Source organism: Pyrus communis, chromosome 7 (assembly GCF_041283825.1).
Source record: "Pyrus communis isolate YQ-2024b chromosome 7, ASM4128382v1, whole genome shotgun sequence".
Lineage (NCBI taxonomy): Eukaryota > Viridiplantae > Streptophyta > Magnoliopsida > Rosales > Rosaceae > Pyrus > Pyrus communis.
Window position 1 is genome coordinate 995633 of NC_142571.1, and position 18155 is coordinate 1013787.

At 35.4% G+C, this 18155-nt stretch overlaps 2 long non-coding RNA genes across 7 annotated transcripts; both read right to left on the bottom strand.

Moving 5' to 3' along the window:
- Positions 1-109: 109 nt before the first annotated feature.
- On the bottom strand, positions 110-3010 carry LOC137727255 (uncharacterized). 6 transcript variants are annotated; one of them, XR_015964393.1, is made up of 7 exons: positions 2742-3010; positions 2246-2332; positions 1794-1946; positions 1644-1724; positions 1416-1483; positions 1252-1297; positions 110-566 (listed from the first exon to the last, which is right to left on the bottom strand). It is a non-coding gene; the product is annotated as an uncharacterized LOC137727255 (long non-coding RNA). The 6 variants fall into 6 exon arrangements; XR_015964395.1 differs by having other exon boundaries at positions 2191-2332; XR_015964398.1 differs by having other exon boundaries at positions 329-582; positions 2742-3009.
- Positions 3011-11138: 8128 nt separating this feature from the next.
- Positions 11139-17759, bottom strand: LOC148695417 (uncharacterized). Its single transcript, XR_015964672.1, has 2 exons — positions 17174-17759; positions 11139-17099 (listed from the first exon to the last, which is right to left on the bottom strand). It is a non-coding gene; the product is annotated as an uncharacterized LOC148695417 (long non-coding RNA).
- Positions 17760-18155: the final 396 nt, after the last annotated feature.

Genomic DNA, 18155 nt, shown 5'->3' on the forward strand with positions numbered 1-18155 from the left:
GGGAGATCCACGAAGAACATGCTGCCTTCATTATATTTTACTAGCCTCTCTGCACGCACTAGCGTGCGTGCGAGAGGCATTTTTGCATCACGGGCGCTACGCGCCCCAAAGATGTGTTGTTTTAGATATTCTTATATTTCTTAAGTGATTATTTTATAAAATGTGTTTGTGTCCATCACAACAATTTCTTATTATTTTCAATTTTTTATTATGTTCAATCATCTAACTTAGTCTTTTTGCACCTACCCATTGTACCCAAAAATGAAATTTATGAATTGTACACTAACCAATCCACCTTTTTTTTCTTTTTTTTTTTTGCTTGCTAATTATTATGGTGTCTTTTTTTTTTCTTCACATTATCTTCTCGAATTGGGGTTCAACATTAGAAGTTCTTTTCTCAAGTCTCAACATTAAGCAAAATGAAGAAAACAAAAGGCCAAAAGCAAAAAGCCACCTCTTCCGCTGTTATCACCTTCCCTTTTCTTCAATGCTCACTCCCAACAGAAAATCTATGGCAAGAATACACTTTCCCCCCTTCCTTTTTCTTCGAGCCTCAACAAATGGGTCTGCAACCAATGCCAACTGAAATAATTGAGGTTAAGCAAGAGGAGTTGATAAAGTTAGCAATTCACAAACCAAATTGAAAATCTAATTCCAAAATTCCAAACACCCACCAAATGGTTTCGGATAAAGTTTTAAAGTTGAATAACGTTATCGATACATAAGGGTACATAAGAATGAGAAGTATGAAAATTTTAAAACAAAGGGCCAATCGTGCTCTTTGGCAAATTGCAATTTAAGTTTGGCTGCTTTTCAGTTTCACTCTACCCTTAGATTTGTTCTTCTTTATGAGTAGACCTTCCAACCCAACATCCATCCACAGATATAATTGTCCCTAGCTACACCAACACGAATCCAAAATCATATATATTGTCCAATGTAAACTAATTCTTAGCTAATTAACATGTTTAAATCCTTATTTTCTCATAACAAAATAACAGAAAATTAAACAACCCAAAAATCAAAACAACCCCACTTGTAGTTTTAGCTCATTAATCCATTGGATAAATTGATGCCAAATTCAATCAGAAAACATACAATCAACAACAACCCAGAAGAGCCATCCAAAAAACCAACAAATTAACCAAAAAATACCACTTGTACTTTTAGCTTAGTCTTCCAATTGAATCAGATATACCATCAAATTTCAATCAGAAAATAGAAAATTAAGAACCCAGAATTTTCACTCACCTGCTGTGAAACTCGTCCCTGTTGAGCAGCAGTAGGAACAGGTAAACTGGGTGATATATACAACCGATTAAAACACTCAACTTTAGCTGTTTCAGCTACATAACAGAAAAAGAAAAAAAAAGTTAATTTAACTATAATTAAGTAATCTGGTTTAAGATATATACCTCATCCCCAACATTCATGCCAAAATCGATATTGCACGGTATCTTATTCTCAATCAAATACGGTCCACCTACACGTTTCAAAATTCCTACAGTGTCAGTAATGATTTACCCTTTGTTTTGGCAAAAGGCTTTTTGCATACGCTAACATTTTAGTCAACCAATTTACATGATAGGAACCGTAAATTGGCAGCACAACAAAAGAGGATCAACAAAAATCTCGACAATTACCTGAAACTACCATTCCACTTCTTTTCAATTGTGAAGCACTATACATGTTTCACTACCAAATGCTCATATACATGATCAAACCTAAAAAATAAAAATAAAAAATAAAAAATAAAATAAAATCGTTGGAGAATCATAAGATGAATGACTCACATGCTTTCTATCTTGGCAGCTTAGTTTCAGGAAGCGAACATGTGCACAATGGGACCGTCTATGCCTTCAGTTGAAAGTGAGTTGAAAAGACTATTCGCAATAGCTTAAACCAACTCGGTCCCTCTCTTTATACATTCCTTCACTAATTCCTCCCTAAATACCATGAAAAAAACAAATCAGAATTTCACCCACTGAACAAAAACCCATCAGCATAGTGTGATAAATTCATTATTTCACTTATGACTGCCACTTTACTGATGGGATTAATCCAAATAAAATCCCAATTTCCAAAAGTAAATTTTCAATTAATTTCTCAAGAGCAATAATTTCAAAAAGCCCAGAAGTATACAAAATATTACCAAAAAATAGAGATATTGAATAAGTAAAGAAAAATAACTTAGAGAAGGGGATGGAGGGGAATCTGTGATGAGGGTCGAAGGCTATGAGATTACCCAGATCGACTTGAAAATGCTGATGCCAGGTCTCCATTGCCGCTTTCCTGCAGTTGCTTTTCATCCTCTCCATTCGACAGTCCAGGTCTGCAACCCAAAAACATACAGAAAAGATTAGCTTTGCGGTCGGATTATCAAATCATGCGGTTACAGGACCAACATGCACGCAAATAAAAAATTCATTAATTTGTTTTTTCTGAATCCATAATTCAAATTGGAGTTCGAATTCAACGGAAAAAAAAAATACATAAATCCATCAAAAATTTTGCCCAGATGAAAAAAGAAATAAAGGATGAATTAGAAGCTTTTAGCAAAAGAGTTTAAATCAATAGGCCTCTCTCTCCCTCTTCCCTGTAAATTCACCGAACCTAGAAAAAGCCATCCGTAAATTCAAAACAACCCGCAAAATCACAAATACAAAATTGAAACAAAAAATCCATGTGAACATCGAAAACCACAAAAACAAAATTAATACATAATTCAGAAAGTGGTGTACCTGATTTTGAAAAGCCTGTTGCATGCAGAGCACAAAACCCAGAATGGCAACAACAAAGAAGGAGATTTGTGACTGATTTTTTCAATCCTTTTTCTATTTCGAACGAATGGAAACCACACACTAATCTCGTGAAAACGAAAATGGATTTCCTTTCGGTTATTCATCTCTAAATATTAGTGGGGTGTGGGTAGTTACTCTTGAACCTCCCACTAAACTCAGTTCAGATCATGGGAATCCTCCAGATGAAACCATCAACTGGTTGGCGCTTATTCCTCCTACATCATTTTTAGCATGTATTTACTTTTGATTTTATTTTATTTTTGTCCTTTAACACAGTAGTTTTGTTTTTACCAGTTTGTCCCCATTTTCCGATTTTTGTGGATTTGGATTGTGAAGAAAACAAAGGGGCTTTCTTGGTATTTCTGAATGCTTCACCAAACTGGCCTTCTCCCTTTACATATATAGATTATTTTATTTTTATTTGAATTTAATCTGATATAAGACGTTGATTTTTCTGTCAATGTCATGAAATTATCTTCCTTTCACATTCAGTGGGGGAATATAATATTTTCTTAAAATATCAAAGTCTCTTTCACACTAGAAATCAAGGTGCAACCTTGGCATAGCAAGTTGCTTCATTGAAACTAAACATTCACAGACAAATGAAAATACTTGTTTTTAATAATGAATTTAATTAAAAAAATACAACTCGACAATTATACTTTTTGCAACAAACACTTCAAGAGCTCAATTGAAGGAAAACAAATCCTCTCATATGTTAATTTATCTTGTTCTAATTGATTTTTAGTTGTGTGAAGTTTTTCTTGTGCAATTGCCTCATTATTCATTATGAAGTAAGCTGCGGTGTTTATTTAATGCTTTTATTAAAGTATCGAGTTCGAAGTGTTTTTTTCTCTATGGTGCAATGTTAACAATGACTTGTATTGAAAACTGAAAGCTAAATTTTGAAAGCACAAAATAATAGTTTTTAACTTTTGAAAAGTAGGTACAAAATTTGCCTTTTAATTTTCAAAAAATGTAAAAATAAAAACCGAAAACAAAATATTAATTAAACATCTTCTTAATAGGTGAATTCAAAATGGAAAAGTTCGAATAAAGAACTTCAAATGTAAACGAGAGACTAAAATGAGAGAAATGTAAAAGGATCCAGATGGAAAGAACTCAGCTAATGTGACAAAATAATTGGTTGGTATTCAGTGACCAAACTCTAGTCTTCTAGAAATTGGAATCAAATTGTATGCCTAAGCCAAGTCTTATCAGTCAACAAGAATATCTTTCTTAACTCAGAAAGGTCAGAAAAAGGGCGTCCATTGGAATTGGTAGTCCAATTCAAAGTTGGCGTGGTCTCTCTTTTCATATTTAAGCTTGAAAGATGTGATTAGCCCAATGAACTCAACTTTAGGCTTCCTTCTCCTACTTATTCTATTTTCCTTTATCATATTTATCTTTATTTTCTCTCTTCTTATGTGCGATTCTATTGTGAGCACCATGTGCTTGATGAAATACCTTAGTTGACAAGTCTTGACCATCTGCTTCATAGTATCCTGCATCCACCATTGGCAAGCCTTTACAAGTACTAGTAGTTGTTAACATATGTTGGTATAAACTTTCGACATATGTTGAAGAATTGGCAGGTGCCTACTAGGTGCTCGACAAAATGACCGAATGAAATTTCTTTGTTTGATATTATAACCCCATTATTTAAAAAATTTGGCTTAGCCACTGCTACCCAAAATCATATATTTGTCATGGATGTAGCATAGTGGGTGCAAATACCTTTTCCGGTTGTATTCTTGCTCTTTTTATCATCTTTGAATGCCAATATCTATCCTATTGTTAGATAATGAATGTGTTAAGTAAATGCATGTACCGTAGCTAGTTTCCTTATATAACATGAATCAATTTGTCAAATCAAAGCCAGTTTCATGATGCTAACATTCAGCCTAGCTCAATCTTACCAACTTTTACACCCAACCCTAACCCGAAATGCTTAAAATTTGTCTCCACTTTGGGTGGCAACTGGCAAGGAGGTTTTTTTTTTTTTTTTTTTTTTTTTTTTCCGTTCATGCTTTTTCTTGTTTAGGTAATATGGCTTGTTTATACAAGAAGACTTGTGGGCAGGGTTTTTTGGATTCCATTTCTCAATGTCAATAACTTTAAAAGAAAAACGTTCACTGACTTATATAATATTCATTTACTTAAAAATTTTAAACCCTACCAAAGAAATTGTCTTCCATGACTTTTAATCTTCAATATACTTGCAAATAGTTGATCGCACTGGTGGATAGAACTTTCAATTCACCACGTTTTGTGTTTAAATTTCGTCTCTTCCTTAATTTAGTTTAAAATAGTAATATCCCTTGTAAGAAAATAAAATAAAAACCATAATTTTTCTTAAAACAACTCCTCCCATCCATGAGTTGCCATGACAAGGCTCCAAAACACCCCAAGAATCCCAAAATCTTTCTCCACCCTTTCAAAATAGGAGTAAGATTCTCTTGCCTCACAATCCCCTCTCCTTTCATCCTCTTCTCTCACATTTTGTTTTTTGTCTTTTTTTCTCTATAAAAAAGTAAGATATTGACGTAGTTTAATCATAACCATTTAAATAGAAAGAGATAGAATGATGGAGAGATTAAGAGGGAAAAAAATCATACTCCTTTTAGCCCCCCATGCAATTGGTGTGATATGTTTAGCCCAACTAGTAGCCCATACAAATATTGGGGAGATGATGCAAAAAAAATTAGAGAATCTCACCAATTGCATGGGCTCAAAAGAGTAGAATTATCTCCCCTCGTAATCTCTCTCTCATTCCCTCTCCTACTAATTAAACGTTTACGATTAAACTAAGTTAATATCTTGTATAAACGCTTTATATAGAAAAAAAGACAAAAAAGAAAATGTGAAGGGAAGAGAAGGAAGAAAATGGTAATAAGATTAGAGAAATCGTACGCCATTTAAATTAGCCTATAGAACAGGGGTGCACTGAAGTGCAAGGGATGGTCAATTGACTTAACCTATACGTTATCTCATACATATTAAATTTGGCCTAACCCCATTGCTCTACCATTGATATTCATTAAAAACAAAACCAAAAATAGTTATCAAACCCCTTAGGGCATCTCCAATAGGACATGTAAAATGCATTTTACATCTTTTCTTTGTCGAAATTTTTTAATGGCGGAATGTAAATTATTCATCTTTGCTGGAAGATGTAAATAAAAACTTAAGTTTATATTCTTTTTAATATCCTTTGGTGATAGGTTCCATTCATAAAAGAGAGAAAATTAAATGGGATCTTAAAATTACATTCATTTGAATTGTATAGAGCTTCCATTTACATATGTTGGAAATGTAAAATATAATTTTTACATCTCAAATTTACATTTTCCATTGAAGATGCCATTTTATCTTTTATGCAAAAATTAAGGGTAGTGCTTTTCACACTTCCTTTTTACTTCTCACAAATCCTTGTTAATTTTTGTCTATTGATATTCTTTAATTCATTCAATCCGATGATTAGAAATTAAGATAAGTGTGTGAAAGATAAAAATAAATATGTAGATAACACTACCCAAAAATTTATTCTTAGCCGCTTCAATTACAATTTACAAACCACTTATATTCTCTTGATGTCGTAAATCATTATTTTGACCAAAAGTTTGAAAATGAAAAACCAACAACTTTTGGCTGTTCAAGACTCTCCATCGATCTGGCTCCTCTTCATTTTTTAAATCCCATTGACGAAGGGCCACTCCAAAAATATGGTTAACGTTCGCAAGTCGCAAGTCGCAAATGTGGAAAATGTTTGACATCATAAGATGTAAATAAAAACTAAAGTAGAATTAGCCAACGATGGTTGGCTCCGTTCATAAAGTCCCTACTTTGTGTGTCATCTCATCAAAATTTGAGTTTCGTTGTCAACCGTTCTTATGTGCGTGAATTGTAGTAAATTCCAACATACATTCATACTAGTGACAGCAGACTCATATGTGCCAATTGCAACATACATTCATACTAATAGCAGCATACAGTTAGGTGACATGCGTAAGTCCTTCTAGCTCGAAATTGTGGATATGTTAGTCAACAACCAGCCTTTCCCTCTCATACCACTAAATAAACTAATCTTTTTTTTTTTTTTTTTCAAGAAACTACTTGTATCATAACAACTAGTGTACTAAGCCGTGTGAGCCATGTATCTTTTCAACAAATTTGGTGGATCCTATTACTATGTTTAATTTTTGGTGAAATTACACTTGCATTAACCAGAATTTAGATGAAAAAATTGGAATTTTGTTTTGTGTTTGCAATTTTTTAATTATTGCAATTCAAGTTGTTTGATATAAGCAAAATTCTACTCTAGACTAATGTAGGGTATTTGAATTCGAGTGTACATAAAAGAGGTTTGAATTCGAGTGCATACAAAAAACTTATCCGCTCAATAATTAGAACCACATCTGCAATTTTTATAATTCAAGTTAAATGGTTAAATTCTTTGGAAAAACCCTACATTTTTTTTTGTTTATTTATGGCACCTTGATCGTTTTTTTTTTTTGGGAGAATAGGCACCTTGATCGATTAAATCAAAAGTTTGTAAAAAAAAAATATATATATATATAAAAGAAATAAATAAGTATGCAGAAATTATTTTTAACAAAAAACATAAAAAATTTTAGGTCTTAGCATAAAGGTTGTTCTATGGTGACCCAAAGGTCACAAAAATCGTGTGAAAACAATTTTTTTGCAAAGTAAAGGTAAAACTGCTACATTCTCTTTCCGACTCTCGCAAAGTGAAAAACCTTATTGGCTTAGACCATCTTCAAAGAAGATGTCAAATTTTAAACCTAAAATTTAAATTTGAAGGCTTACGTGACAATTTAGCATTTTTTCAACTTTTAATCTCCAACCGATATGTTAAATTTTAAACATAAAATAATAATTCATATGTATTTTCTTTGATGAAAATAAACAAAAGGATAATGGTTTAAACCAAGATGCTGTCAAATTTGGCAGCAATGAGAAGAGATATCAATACATGTCATGCCACATCAGATTTGACTTGTGGACAAACAATAATGCTGTCTTTTGTCATCGTTATCAATGATTTGGATATTTTGACATCATTTAAAAATGCTCTTAAGGACACCCTTTTTAATGTAAAAAATTCCTCATCCATCATAATTTCAATTCAATGAATTTAATTTCATAAAATAAAAAATGGAATAAAAAAACTCAGTATTTTTTTCCTTTCCAATAATAACAACCAAAACCTCTGTTTGCATACATTTTGCTTCAGTAATAATAATAATCAAACAGAGAAAAAAATAAATTCATTGGTATCAGAACCAGCAACCTCCGCCTTGGCACCGGAAAAACGCATCTGAGCCATCACAACATCGCCGCCGCCGGAACTGGTGGCGCCGCCGCTGTGAAGATTGTGGTGACCGTGGTGGTGGTCTTCATGGCTCGGTGGAGGGGGATGGTAGTACATGCGGCTGGTCTGGGGGCAATGAGAATAAGATCTGGCGACGATTCTGACTCCTTGGTCCAAAATCTCCACCAGCTTTATCCCCATATCTTCCTCTCTCTCCAAAATCAATCAAATCTCTACAGTATATGTATATCTCTGTGTGTGTGTCTCTCTCTCTCTACTTTCTCTCTCTAAAATGAAGAAAATGGAGGAGAGAGTGGAAAGGAAGGAAAACTGAAATTAGGGTTTGGGATTCAGAAAACGTCCCAGGCGTTGCAGCCCATAAAATTGGAAGAAAGAAAGAGAATTGTGAACTCTGACGGCAGAGGTTCGTGTGGCTTTGTTTATATAGCTGCCGCCTCTCCCTTCACGTTTTCCCTACCCTTATTATTTAATTTTTTTTTTTTTAGGTTCTTCGTTGGCCTTTCCTTCCGATATTCGTTGGGCCTTGACTCGTAGTTTGTTTATTGGTCCTTTATTAATGCGTATTTGCTTCTTGATCCTTCATTTGTATGATATTATACTGTAACCATAACTTTTTAAGAGATTTATCATACTTTTCCATCTCTTACTGATAGTTATGTTAGGTAATGTTAAGGAGATTAAGTTTGTAAATAAAATTTGCAATTAAATGATAATTTTTGTCTACAAATTTAGTTTTCCTAGCATTACGCGTTACGTTACGACAATGAATGTGATAGAATAATATATTTTGTTCTTGCTTGTACAAAAAGTAAATAAAAATAAATTCTTAGGAACTTCAACTATGACAAAATACGGATAGGTGATCTCTTCTTCAAGGCAAAGAGATGACCCTTTTTTTGTAAATGATGACTCTAATTGTTAAAGGTTAATTTCATCGACAAGTTGAGTTTAGAGGAATATTCTTTCAGAGGAGTGTATGTTGATCTAAAACTCCATTCACATAGTTGTACTTGCATCGATCTCTAATTATAATTTTTTTTCTTTTCAGAAAGTCATATTATATAAGGAAAACTAATAAAAATGATTTGAAAACTTTGAGTTTTAACGAAAATGACAAAATAAAGGGTAAAGTGAATAGTATCAGGATTAAATTTTCAGTGTAAAAATATAGTTTTTCGTTAAAGTAAATAGTACCGGGAGCTTTTCGTTAAAGTTCTCTATTATATATGGAATAATATCTTATGTCATGTAAAAGTATGAAAAAAAAAATCCAAATGAAGAGATAATTACAATTAAGTCGGATAAACCTCAAATAATAGAATACTAAATAAGTAAAGATTCCAAAAAAAAAAAATTTTTTTACAAAGAATATAGACATGCTCATTTGAAAGTGCTTGTAAAATGACCGAAAACTTTGAGTTCCAAAAGCACTTAAAGTGCTTCTTAGAAGAAGCACCAGTTATGTGTTTTTTTAGAAAACATTTTAAGTACTCGTTCATGATTCACTTGTGTTTTTATTGAGAATTAGTTTTAAAAACATTTTTACCAAAAAATCTGTCAATTATTTTAAAAGTAGTTTCTAGTATTGCACTTTCTCCAATCTAAAATATTACTTTAATCAGGTCCCATGTTCTAAATTGAAATACATTTTAGTCAATTGACTACATACAGTGACAAATTTTTTCGAATTGGAAAAAAATAATATTGAAGGGGACAACTCTAAATTAAATAAGCAGACAAGACAAAGATATAAATATAAGAAAATATCGGGCCTTTTGTGCAATAAGAATAATTTATAAAAGCGCGTTCAGTTTTCCCCCACAATTTTCGAGTTTTTCGGAAACGCGTGCAGACTGACTCTGAGCATCTAAATTAAATGTGCGTGACATGTTGGCCGCGGTTGTAATTTTCTACACCAACTCTTTAAGCCCCTTAATCAGCCCTCACATTCAGACTTGTATCACTTATAAAATCAATTTGTCATTAAGATGTCAGCATGTCAACAAAATGCACCAATAAAATCACGCCATGTGGTAATAAAATAAAGGATAAATCTCAGTTTACTATCCTTAAATTTTGTGATTTCCAATATTTAGTACATGATTTTTTTTTCGTCTCAGATTCATACCTAAAATGTTAATTTTGGGACAGTCTCATACATCCATTAGTTTGACGGTTAAGTCTCCCGTTAACTGATGACGTAGCACCTATGTGAACAATGACTGGACGTCACGTGTTATTAAGAGGTCCACGTGAAAATAAAAATTTTAAAAAAAATTTAGCCCAAATTAAAAATATTAAAATAATTAATTAAAAAAAATAATAATAAACCCAGAACCCAGCCTTCCCCACCCGACACCCCCTTTAGGACTGTGTTTTGAAATTCATAGTTGCTATGTGTTTGTATTTGTATGTGAGCCAGACTGTACTGGACTTGTCGATTCTACTTGTATCTATAGCATTTTAATAAATGTTTACTTTCCTCTTTTGTTTTTTGTTCGGTGGATCTCAAGACTTTTTTTTCTTCAAACAAACGATATCATATATATTAAATGGAAGGAAATGAGCTTAACCTTACAATGAGCTAGTAATAATGTAGTTCAAATCACGCTTTAACGAGAAACGAACTTAAGACCTTTTATAATCTCATTTATAAGTGAAAAGAAATACTACTAGACTGTAGTACTAAACTACGATGGATCTTAAGACTTGTTTATGAATTGTAGAATATACATGCCAAATTAAAAAGAAAGGTGCATTACACAAAACCACCTCAACTATAGGTCGAACCACAATCTCATACCTCACGTTTTAAACATTACAATGACATACTTCATCTTACGAATTCGTTGCAATTAGACATTAGTTAGTCAATCCGTCAAATAGACTGTTAAATGATGATGTGGCAAATATAAATTTCACATATTTGCTTACATGGTTATCAAAAATGTGCCACGTGACCAAAAAAAAAAAAAAATTAATTGTTTTAAAGGTTAAAACAATTATATCAACTAACATATTAAAAACAATTATATTAAATAAAATTCAATTGTTTAATATTTATGGATTGGTGTTGACCCTGAAGCTCGGTTTCATCATCATTCCTTTTCTTCTTCATTGACGCCGACCATGGAAGGTAGGCTTCCAATTTCAAATTCTGCAACCAAGGTTGCTGTCCTCTTGCTGCTCTTTCCGTAGCATGCATATCAAGCTTAGATAATCAAACTCCACAATCACCGTTCTAAAGCCTTCCTCTACGCACACCAGCATCGAATCTTTCGACAGGGCTGAGAAATTCCTCATCTGGATCGACATCAGCGGGCTCTCCGACGCCGTTTTGAACTCGATCTGAGTGGTTCTCGGGTTTGGGCTTCGTCGAAAACCAATTTCGTGGTCTTGCCGTCGACATCTTAGAGAGCCTCTCTCTCCTCTCTCTCTTTCTCTGACCTTGCGAATTCCGTTGACCTCTTTTCTCTCTCCTTTCTCAAGGGAAGCTTCCATGAATTGCTCCCTGCCCCATCCCATCACCAACGAACGAAGTCTGCGAAGCTCCCTGCCCCATCCCCTCCTCCGTCGACCCCTGCTCCCTTCTCCAAACGTCAATCCACCTCAACCTCCTGCAATTCTCCTCCGTCGATCCCACTCCCCACCTTCGAAAACATAAATATGGTGAAAAGATGTTATGATCTGTAATTGTGATTACCTTAATCACACTTAGGATTATTGCATTAGTAGCTTGATAAAGGATTAGTTATTTCCTTTTGTCTTTAGTGAGTCATTATGCCACTGGCGGAAAGAATGAAAGGCTTTATATTGCCAATTGTGATCTGTGGTTGGATCCATGAGTTTATGAAAAGAATATTCTCCCAAAAATATATCTCAGGAGCTCATCTCCTTCTACTTTCTCATGTTCATCTCCATAGATATTCATACCTGCAAGTTGAGTAAGGAATCCGAGTTAGGGTTTAACAATTAGTATCATCCTCTCGGTTCTGGTCTCCTTCCTTGTATGCCACGCCCTTCGAATGTTGCATGCACCGTTGCCATGGATGCTCACTTTGATGCTCTTGAAGTCTATTTCGATGTTCATTTTTCCGCCCTTGAAGCTACAATGGTTGCGGCTTTAAAGGAACAATCGGCGGGTATGGATACTAAATTGCTTGTGGGTTTCGAGCAATTTCGCCGCGAATTGGCGATTGGCGGTGAAGGTGGCTCCACTTCCGATCTGAATCGTGGTTCGCCATATCACATCATAGATCTTCCTCCTTTTACCGATGCGCCATTTCGGACACCACATCAGGAGATCTATGATGGAGGTGGTCCACAACCACGCCAACAATGGCAGCCCAGGATTGAGTTCCCTAAGTTCACTCCCGGAGATGATCCACTCGCCCAGATTTACAAGGCGGAACAGTTCTTCGATTACTACACTACAGATGATCATCAGAAGGTGATGATCTCTTTCCATCTAGAGGGGGAGACGTTGCATTGGTTCCGTTAGATGAACTATCTTCAGATCACACCGCATTGGGAGGAGTTTACTAAAGCATTTTGCACCGAATTTGGTCCTCTGAGTTTGAGGATTGTGAAAAATCTCTATTCAAACTTTGCCAAACTGGTAATCTCAAAGACTAAATTTCTGAGTTTCATCGATTGGCAAACCGTACTCGTGATGTTGGCCCAATACTGCTTAAGAGTTGTTTCTTAGGCGGTTTAAGAAAGGAATTGCAATTTGATGTGAAGATTTTAAGGCCTGCAAATGTGCATGAGGCGATTACGTTTGCAGTGCAACTCAACACTAAGCTCTCTGAGCTCAGACTTGGTCCTCAGCGCCCTACATCACAAATTAAACCTCAGGCAGTTGTTCCCTTTTTTCCCACTTCCTCTGACAACAGATTTGGTAATTTACTTGTGAATAAGCTTAGCCCCAAAGAAATTGCTAAGAAACAAGAACGTCGGGAGTGCTTGTTTTGTGTGGAAAAGTGGACTAAGGGTCACAAATGTGGTTAGAAACAACTGTTGATGCTGGATTTCGTTGAACAAGAGGAAGAATTTGAGGATATCCCTTCTGAATTGCAACCGAGCTTAGCAAGTGTGCGTTCTATGGCACCAATTTACCACATAAATCTCAGACTATGAAAGTGGAAGGTTTAGTTTGGAAACATTCTGCGAGAATTTTGTTGGATTCTAGAAGCACTTATAGCTTCATTGACTCTAGACTGACTAAGCACATGGGTTGGCCCTTGCAACCTACCCAACCTTTCAACCGATGAGGGAAACGTGCATAGTCAGGGCTGTCTTAAGGTTGCATCACTTGTTCTTCGAGGTTATCAGTGTACACATGACTTATATGCTTTACCTTTGGGAGGCTATGGCTTAGTTTTGGGGGTTGATTGGTTATCTACTATTAGTCCTGACCTATGGGATTTCCACCTTTTAACCATGGGATTCCAAAAGCACCATGCCACTTATAAGCTTTCTCACAAGCCCGCCACTCCTCCCCCTTTACACGAAGTCTCTTTGCAGCATTTGGACAAGGCATTTCACACTTCAAACTTAGGCCTATTTCTTTATTCTATGGACACAGACAAGTTGGAAGCTTCTAAGCTTGATCCAACTCAACACCAAGAAGTGCATACATTATTAAGGAACTTTGAGGAGTTATTTGTGCTCCCTACTACATTTCCCCCTAGAGAGAACTCATGACCATCGCATCCCTTTGCTTCCTGATTCAAAACCCCCAAGCATTTGGCCCTACCACTATGGCCTAATGCAAAAGATAGAAATTGAGAAAGCAGTTAATGAGTTATTGTAATCAGGGTTCATTAGCCCTAGTTATAGCCCTTTCTCTTTCTCGGTGCTATTGGTTGGGAAGGAGGGTACTTGGCGTCTTTGCATGGATTACAAGGAGCTCAATTCCATCACAATTAAGGATATGTTTCCTATACCGTTGATTGATGATTTATTGGATGAGTTGTGTGGTGCTCAATTTTTCTCAAAACTCAGACTTAAGGTCCGATTACCATCAAATCAGGATGCATCTTGTTGACATTGCTAAAATTGCGTTTCGCATTCATGAGGGGCATTATGGATTTTTGGTCATGCCTTTCGGGCTCACCAATGCACCTACCACATTTCAAAACCTCAAGAATGATATATTTAAACCTCATATTAGACACTTTACCTTGGTGTTCTTTGACGATATCCTCGTTTATAGCAAATTTTGGGAGGATCATCCAGCTCATTTGAGCATTACCCTTTAGATTTTGAAGACTCATCACTTGTTTCTCAAGAAACAAAAGTGTTTCTTTGGTCAGAGTAAAGTCAAGTACCTTGGTCACATTGTTTCTCGAGAGGGGGTAGCTACAGAACCTTCTAAATTGCAGGCCATTGCTGATTGGCCGGCTTCAACTAATGTGAAAAGCTTAAGAGGATTTCTGGGACTAACGGGTTATTACAAGAAATTCATTCCTGGCTATTGCAAGATATGCCAACCCCTTTATCAGTTAACCAAGAAAGAAGGTTTTCTTTGGTCTTCAAGTGCTCAGGATGCCTTCACTCACTTGAAACAGGTCATGACTTCCCCATAGGTTCTAGCCTTGCCAAATTTCTCAATTCCTTTTGAGATTGAATGTGATGCCTCGGGGAAAGGAATCGATGCAGTTTTGCAGCAACAAGGCCGACCAATTGCCTTTTATAGCCAAACATTAGGACCTTGAAATCAATCCTTATCTACATACGAGCGATAACTTATTGCAATTGTACATGCAGTTAAAAAGTGGCACAAGTATTTACAGAGCCGACACTTTATTCGAGTAGATCTTCACAGCCTAAAGTATCTTCTCATTAATACTCACACTCCACTTCAGCAAAAATGGGTGACGATTATGAAATAATTATAAAACTGAAAATGACAATGTAGCTGCTGATGCTCTCTCTCTAATTGCTGGAGCTACTCCCTTAATTGAGGAAGCTTTGTCTCAGGATGATCACGAGTGGCAATGTAAGGACATCTTATATCCTTATGGGGGTAGCCACCTGTGACTTTATTTCTGCTTACAAGAATCATATGAAATTAAGCACAAATCACATATTTTTCTAATCTATCGTTCTCAGGAGGGCACTAATTATGGCAGTATCGTTGTTCAAATCTGTAACTACACTTATTGTATTATTTATGTAAAATTATTGTATTTGAACATAACTATTTTGCATTAATGTTGTTCCTTGTTAACTTTGTTTTATCTTATATTTTGAATATAGGATACCTACTGAATTGACAATGGTTTCTGGCTACATGGTTGCTGTATTGGTCGAGGGTTATGTTCTCCACATGATAGTGTTGAATGAAGTGGGTTATGTTCAGCAGCTAGATGGCCTATTTATGATGCTCATGCATTTTCTAATGTTGAAAGTATTTGTAAAGAATTGTCTCAATTGAAGTGTTGTGTGGTTGACAAGTCAAAATTGGATGGGAATGGTCACGACATTGCATCAGAGGACATAGGAGATTTGGAGTACGTATTTGTCAAGTTGCCCACGTTGAGCATTCTTGATTCACTTATTTTGGATGAGGAATCAATAAACTTTGATAGGTGGCTTCTGCACTCTCGTTTGTTTTCCCTTCATTTGTCTCTTCTTCTTGTTTTGAATATTCATTTGATTTAAGTTTATGCCTACTTACTAGGTTACATTATAGTATTTGATCATTAAACTGTGATTTTGCCTAGTTACTGATATCAGATTCTTCACTCAGCATTGACTTCTTACTCATTATAATTTTATATATAATTTTAATTTTCGTTTGTCATTACGAGTATAATTGGAAATTTTCTCAAAAACGCAAATCGAAGGACTACCACCAGGCTTGAGGAGATCACTACTCTAAATCCTTTCACCGCACGATCTTTCTTATACTCTGATGATTCAGGTGTTGCTGCATCAGGAAATATATTCATGTGATTTTGCTTTACGTTATAAATTGACTCTTTTTTCATTCGTGAATATATTTTCTAATTAGAGTTAGCAATCCAAACACGAATGGAAAAAAGTCAATTTATAACGTAAAGCAAAATCACATGAATATATTTTCCGAATGCAACAACACCTCAATCGTCAGAGTATAAGAAAGATCTTGAGGTGAAAGGAACTAGAGTAATGATCTCCTCAAGCTTGGTAGTAGTCCTCCAATCTGCGTATTTGAGAAAATTTACAGGTGCACAAGTGAAAATTCCAATTATACTCGTAATGACAAACGAAAATTAAAATTAGATACAAAATTATAATCAGTAAGAAGCCAATATTGAGTGAAGAATTTGATATCAGTAACTAGGCAAAATCACAATTTATTGATCAAATACTATAATGTAACCTAGTAACTAGGCATAAACTTAATCAAATAAAAGGAAAACAAATGAGAGGAAAACAAATGAGAGTGCAGAAGTCACCTATCAAAGTTTATTGATTCCTCATCTGTGAATCAAGAAAGCTCAACATGGGCAATCCGACAAAGACGTCCTCCAAATCTCTTATGTCCTCTGATGCAATGCCATGACCATTCCTATCCAATTTTGACTTGTCAACCACACAACACTTCTTCAATTGAAACAAGTTTTTTAAAAAAACGTTCAACATTAGAAAAATCATGAGCATCAGAAGTGGGATCAAATAGGCCATCTAGCTGCTAAACACAACCCACATCATTCAACGCCATCATGTGGAGAACATAACCCCGGCCAACACAACAGCCGCGTAGCCAGAAACCATTGTCAATTCAACAGGTATCCTATATTCAAAATATAAGACAAAACAGAGTTAACAAGGAACAACATTAATACAAAATATGCAAAATAGTTATGTTCAAATACAATTATTTTTACATAAATAATACAATAAGTAAACACTTACAGATTTTGAACAAAGATACTGCCATAATCAGTGCCCTCCAGAGAACGACGATAGATTAGAAAAATATGTGATTTGTGCTTAATTTCAATGAAATGAACAACTTTCATACCTGGACCGAAGTCCAATTCGGCCGAGAAGTGGTCTGAAAACCATCACGAACCGTTGGAACCCTATAAATTCGATCCGTCTCCTCCGATGCTTTGCCGCCCCCAAACTTGTTTGGGGTTTGTTCCTGGCCTCAAGGGAAGTCGAACCACGGTGGTGGTCGACGGTGTTGTTCGCCGGAGACTGAGAACTCGCCAGAGAGACAAGCACAGTGGCTGCTACTGTGCAGCGCGAGGGAGAGGTAAATGAGGGATTTTGTCCATGGTTTCTGGTTCACAGGGCTCCCAAATGTCATGAGAATGCAGTCCTTGTGGTTGTTGGTTGTGCGTACGTGTGCTCGAAGTGAAAGAGAGAGTGAAGAGAGATATGAGAGGGAGAGGAGAGTTGTGAGGGAGAGAGATGAGAGGTGGGTGTCCCTTTTGTATGAGTATAAGCGGAGGATATTGTGTGCTTTCTTAATAGAAATTGCATCGTAAAGCAATGCAAGATGCATGAACATAAAAAATGAATTATATATTAATTTCAAAAGTTTTCCCGAAAATGAAGAAAGAAAAAGGCAGACACGGGGCGAGGGAGAAGAGTTGGGGGGGGGGGGGGGGGGGGGGGGGGGTTGGGCCTCATTTGGCGCACAAGCTAAAGTCATAAAAAAATAATATACATGAGAAAGAAAAATATCCTCGACATTCAGTGCTTCGTAGAATCTATGTTGTAACTCTAAATTTAGTTTTGCTTGCGCTTACGCGTTTGTAATGTTGATTACTACAAGGATTCGGTAAAATAATTTTTCATACGTCTCGTTATACAATGGTCAACGAAAGTCAACATCTTGCCTCTAGAGACATTTTCGTCAAATTATTTTTAAAAATTAATAAAATCGTAAAATTAGGAACGAGTTGTTACATTTGGAGTACTAATATAATTCCCAAACGAAAAATGAATAGTTTGTTGGGATTAAACATTGAGGGATTTTGTGAGTTCCATTTACC